Source organism: Cryptotermes secundus, unplaced genomic scaffold, assembly GCF_002891405.2.
Source record: "Cryptotermes secundus unplaced genomic scaffold, Csec_1.0 scaffold4347, whole genome shotgun sequence".
Classification (NCBI taxonomy): domain Eukaryota; kingdom Metazoa; phylum Arthropoda; class Insecta; order Blattodea; family Kalotermitidae; genus Cryptotermes; species Cryptotermes secundus.
This window is the reverse complement of record NW_019731652.1, coordinates 3,508-9,638: the sequence shown is the minus strand read 5'-3', so window position 1 is coordinate 9,638 and position 6,131 is coordinate 3,508. Positions and strand designations below refer to the sequence as shown.

The following is a 6,131-nucleotide window of genomic DNA, read 5'->3' as shown; positions in this document are numbered from 1 at the left end:
AAGTAACAGGAAACAGATGAAGATAACTGATTACTGTACTCGTATCTAGGTACAGTAAGGCACAACAATTGATGTAATCTACTGTAATTTGGTGAGTAGGCCTACCTTTAATATACAGTATTAGTGCGGTGTGTATTGTCAGTGAAAAGCGCTGTAATATGTCTTTGATATTACACATTTGGGCAATTCCACGTTAATGTTACGTTAGTCTGTACTTAACTACGTATTTCACTAAAAAATGCAACATTTTAACTCTGTTTTTGGTAGATTTTTACGTGACTAACATAAGGCTACTGTGGAAGTGCCCATTTCGGTTACAACGACATTCGTTTATAACGACACTATTTTTAGGTCCCTTTGATGACGTTATAACCAAGTTCTACTGTATATATAAATATATATATATATATAATTATAGTTATCTTGTAAATGTTGCAGTAACTCAAAAGTATTAACAGATATTTATTTCTGTTCACTGGAATAAATGGACATCTTCCTTAATGAACTAACCATTCGGTATGTACAATTCCAGAATCATCACATTGTATACTTTTATCAAAGTTGTCCAACTTAAATGCACTAAATCTATAGACTGTCCTCCTATAGTTGATGCAGTTATTATTAGCCTATTTCAATTGTTGTTCCTGCCATCATCATCGTCATTACTTTCAATGTAAGCTTACTTTAATGTAGCTGTGGATTTCAGAATGGTTTAGAAATATTTATTTATGGCTAAGTACAGACCTAAACATCTGTTCACATTAAAACCCGACTGACTTCACATTTCATGCGGCTGTGTTTAAAAGCTTAATCGTGTCAGATATTGACAGTTCTTTGTTTTGCACTAATTTATATTAAGTAATGGAAAATTTAATGTGTAAATAGTTCATACGTGAACTCTCAAAGTCAGTGCAATTGATAGAAACAAGCACTTTGTGGGATTGATTCTCACGCAAATGATGCTGTATCAATTGCTGTGGATGTGTGCCGCTGATCGAGATGAGAAGGCAATAACGGATTATGAGTAGATAATTAGTTTTAATGTTGCTGTCATGGCCTTGTTGAAAGACAGATTTTAACCTATATATTTATTATCACGTGTAGGGTAGTACGCATGACAAAAATAACGGGTTCTAGTTGTACTGGAATCCTTGGCACTTCGGTTACAAATTATCTTACTTAAAATTAGTAGAGTGCTTTCGCTGATTTACACTTTACAATTTGCTGTTACACACATACAACAGTCCTCTCCTCATAACGCAGTTAAACACAGGAACAAGCAATATCACACTCCAGATTACACAGTACTACATTACGCAAAATGTCTTCAACGTCTATTAATATTTCACAGCTGAATCGTCAAAACTCCTTTCCATAACGGCTTCATGTCCTTGGCTCGGTCTCTCAGCTACGACTAACTGCAAACGAACTTCACTCTCCCATATAAAACTTCGGCACAGATATGGACCTACAGTAAACACATATCACGTGATCGCTATCCAACCAGTCTATTGGCGCGTCGAGTGCATCTACAGAAATCACGGACTCCTCTATTGTTGCGTAATATTGCAATGAACTGCTTACCAAGAATCTTGCCTTCGCTGTAACTAGTTTAGCAACTCGTTGCTAGAAATTGGTATACATGTAACATTGCTCCCAAGTTAAGGTTATTCGTCCCAAATAGCCTACAGGTCTGCTACCTGTTCTTTTCCAAGTATTACTTCTGGCTTTCCCACCAATATTCTATAAGCATTCCTCTTCTCCCCCATTCGTGCTACATGCCCTTCCCATCTCATCCTCCTTGATTTGATTGTTCTAATTTTACTTGGAGAAGAGGACAAGTTATGAAACTCCCCATTATGCAGTTCTCTCCAACCTCCTGTCACTTACAATTATTATTTTGCTGGACATTATCCATCATCTTGTCTATTCTAAAAAACAGTCTAGTTTCTATTAAAAACACAACGTTTCGGGAACTGGAATCTGTCCCCGTCTTCAGGTAAAACCTACTCAGTTGGGTTCAATAGACAGAGCTAGCCCCTATCTCCGGAGATAGGGAGAGAGGGGCTAGCTCTGTCTATTGAACCCAACTGAGTAGGTTTTACCTGAAGACGGGGACAGATTCCAGTTCCCGAAACGTTGTGTTTTTAATAGAAACTAGACTGTTTTTTAGAATAGACAAGATGATGGATAATGTCCAGCAAAATAATAATTGTAACAATTTACCATCATCACAAACTTTTAGTTCTTATCTCCTGTCACTTCATTTCTCTTCAGTCCAAGTATTATCCTCAACACCCTCAGCCTCTGTTCCTCCCTTATGACAGAGACCAAGTTTCACACAGACAGAACCACAGGCAAAATTATATTTTAGTATATCTTAAATTTTATGCTTTTAGACAGCAGACGGGAAGACAAAATTTTCTGAACTGAATGGTAGCAAGCATTACCCAATTTCTGTCTCCTCTTAACTTGCTCTGAATCAGGTTTTGATTTGTTACAATTCTTCCCAAATATGTGAACTGTGCCAAATTTTCAAAACATCTTTTACCGAATCTTATGTCATGATTTTTCCCTGCATTTATGGTGACAAGACAGCAACATATACTTAGATTTCTCTGCCTTTACTTCTACAGCAATCTCCTTAGTAGCATCAGTTACAGCTTCTTTGTTTCTCTGTGATGTATCTATGTTATCACCCAGCAGAATCACATAATCAGCGTAGGCTAGCAGGTGATGTCCTGCCTGGTTTTCGTGGACCTTCCCAATTTAATACAGATATTTACCTATGCTTCATATATTTTAAACAAGCATATGATACCATAATAAGGAAGAAATTAAGGATGATTATGTCCACTTTTGATATTTCAGCAAAACTAAGTAGAATAATTAACTTAACCATGACAGAAACATTCAATCAAGTTAAAATCCAGAACCACTTAACAGAATGCTTTAAGACAAATCAAGGATTAAAACAGGGTGATATTTTGGCACCATCACTATTTAACTTGCTATTGGAATATATAGTGAGAAAATGTAATGTAGACACAAGGAATACAACAGCGTATAAACAAATGCAAGTAATGTCTTATGTGGATGATAGTATTATAGTATCGAGATCCCTAAGAGCAATTAAGGAGGCATATAAAGAAATAAAATCCATAGCAAAAACAACTGGCTTAGAGGTGAATGTAAATAGAAATAAAATGCCGATACAATCCAGAAGGAATCCAAGGCAAACTGGAGAAATTAACATGGAAGGGGACGGGATAGAAATACCTGAAGACTTCATATATTTAGGATCGAAATTCCACAAAGATGGAGAGGAAAATCATGAAATAACAAGAAGAATAAGACTAGTGAATAATGCATATTTCTCGTTACTATCAGTTTTTAGATCAAAGGATATACACTGAGTGATTAAAACAAAAATATATAAAACAATGATAAGACCGGTGCTTTATTATGGATTTGAGGGTTGGACACTAAACAAGAAAGAGGAATCAGTCATCAATTAGTTCGAGAGGGAAATTCTGAGATAGATTTACGGACGAATAAAAAAGAATGGGATATGGAGAATAAGATATAATAAAGAGTTATACAAATTATATAAGGAACCAGAGATCTCAGTGACAATAAAGCATAAAAGATTGCAATTGGCTGGGCATGTACAGAGAATGGATAAGGAGCGTATACCAAAGAAAATGTTATATAGTAGAAATAGGTGGTAGAGGACGTGCTGGGAAACCAAGAACTAGATGGATTGATGCAGTGGAAGAAGATGCGAAGAAGCTAATCGGCGTAAGGAACTGGAAGAGAGCAGGGCAGGAAAGACAGGAATGGAGGGGCTTGGGAAGGGAGGCCAAGGAGCGTCATCGGGCTGTTGAATGTTTAGTCTCTTCTTAGTGCTATTTCTTTGTTTCAATAAACTGTGATAATATTCACATCCTCTGTAATTAGCTGGATGTGCACCTCCACAGACTACACATTTTGCAGGCGTGTTTTTAGAATTTTGCAGCTCTGTGTGCTGTGAGACCGACCGCATTTTACACATACATACGGTTTGTTACAATATGATCTTGTATGACCATATTGTCGCCGTCGCATGCACTGTGGGATCCCTTTGGCCTTTCTTGAAGGTTCTACTACAATTGTTTTGTTTTGTAGTCTTGCTAGTTTGTAGTTTTTTTGTTGTTAGTGTAATAAAAGGTAAATCTATTTTTTCCATTCATTGTTTCAGGCAAATATGTCCATTCTCGGAGTCACCTTGGTGATTTTCATTGGAGTTGTGTCAGTTGCCCAGATTGTTACTGGTAAGTAACATATTGTCACGTTTCAGTGACTAGACACTGGGTTTGGATTTATTACTTTATTTACTGAACAGTTATGACTCGTAACTACAAATGATTATAATAATCTCATTAATTTACACACTATACAAATAAATACGGCACGCACAAAAAGTTCCCAGTTTGTTATAGGTTTCACTGGTCTTCGCTAGGTAACATCAAAGTCAAGTCACATCGCGACCGACGTTCATAGTCAGTCTGTCCGTTTTGGTTTCTGACCCCTCTCGGGTTCATGATCAAGTCTTAGTTACTTACAGACAGTTATGGTTTTTTCGGTATGGGTCAGCCTCTCTGACGAGAGGACAGATCTCACATTTGTCGAAGTCATTGTCCATCCATTGTCAGTATATTCTGATTGTTTGCAGGTTTACTTGCATAGTACATAATATAATGACATACATATAGTAGCTGTGAAGTCCTTTATTCCCGATCTAAGATCCCATCTTATTCACACATTTATTATACATAATCTGCAGAGTGCTATAAATAATTATCTTCAGTAAGTACTGGCTCATGAATGAGTTATGCCCAGTGGCGTTAACTCATACTCGTTTTTGTTTGCAATTAGATATCATTTGAATGCTTGTATTGGGGTTTGACTCAGGTCTCTCTTATAGAGTTAGGACGGTGTATCTTTTCACTCTATGTGTAGTTTCGATATTGTCTAACATGTTCACTGCTACTGCATTTGTGTATTTTTATAATTTTCTTAAGAATTTGGTATTCCACTTTCTTTACTTCACTGAGCAATTTTTCGTTTGAAGATCTTCATGCATCCTGTGGTTGTTTACGTACAAAGGTGCGTTCCAATGTGTCGGAGGTTCTTAGATTGAAAGCACTGGAGGATTTTGATGGTTGAACTCTTTTGTTTTGGTTTTGATGTGCTTTACTCATCTCAAGCTTCTATCGAGATGCATGCCCAGATATTTCACTTCTCTCTGGGGTGGTTCAACATGGTGCATTTGCACTGTCGGACAGGTTTGGTTGCGTAGGATGAACGTAATTTGCATAGATTTGCTTCAATTTTTTTTAATTCTCCATTTCTTCGCCTAATCAAGTTAATTCACCGTGGCTTGGAGTTTCATTGAGGCTATCGCTGGACCGTCATTTGTGGCTAAGATTGCTGTACAAGGTGCGGCAATAAAGAAACCGAATTACTTTTATGACTCATTTCTGGCCATGTCGATGACGAAGAGGAGGGTAGGGCATTGACCTGTGGACTTCCCTCTACCGTCACACAAAGTTTCATTCTCGCACATCGGTTTGTCTGGCTGCGACCATTGTTAGAAGCAGATCATGTGTCTGAGCTCCGTCGGAATAATGCTGAGTGCTAATGTAGAACAACGTGTTAACATCAAATTCCTCACAAAACTTGGAAAATCTGCCACTGAAACTTACAATTTGTTGACAGAAGTATATGGTGATCAGTGTGTATCTCGCATGCAAGTTTTCGAGTGGTTTAAGAAGTTTATGGAGGGTAGGAAAAACGTCGGGAACGATCCAAAATCGGGCCATCCTTCCATTGCGAAAACTCCAGAGAATGTGGAGAAGGTCGCTAGAATTGTTCGAAGAGATCGTCGTCTGAGCATTCGAGCAATTTCTGAACTTACCAACATCAATAAGGAAAGTGCTAGACAGATTTTGCATGACGATCTGGGCATGAAAAAGGTGTGTGCTAAAGTGGTGCCAAAAATCCTTACCCCCCAGCAAAAGGAACATCGAGTGAATTGCTGTGTTGACACTCTTGAAAACATTGAAAATGATCCTGATTTCTTCCAAAAC

General features: G+C 37.6%; 1 long non-coding RNA gene across 1 annotated transcript in view; it reads left to right on the top strand.

Moving 5' to 3' along the window:
• LOC111867337 overlaps nucleotides 1–6,131 on the top strand; it is a 12,566-nt gene that overhangs the window by 4,786 nt on the left and 1,649 nt on the right. Inside the window, exon 3 of the long non-coding RNA XR_002843331.1 lies at nucleotides 4,241–4,313. This is a non-coding gene — a long non-coding RNA (uncharacterized LOC111867337). The remainder of the gene's footprint in view (nucleotides 1–4,240; nucleotides 4,314–6,131) is intronic.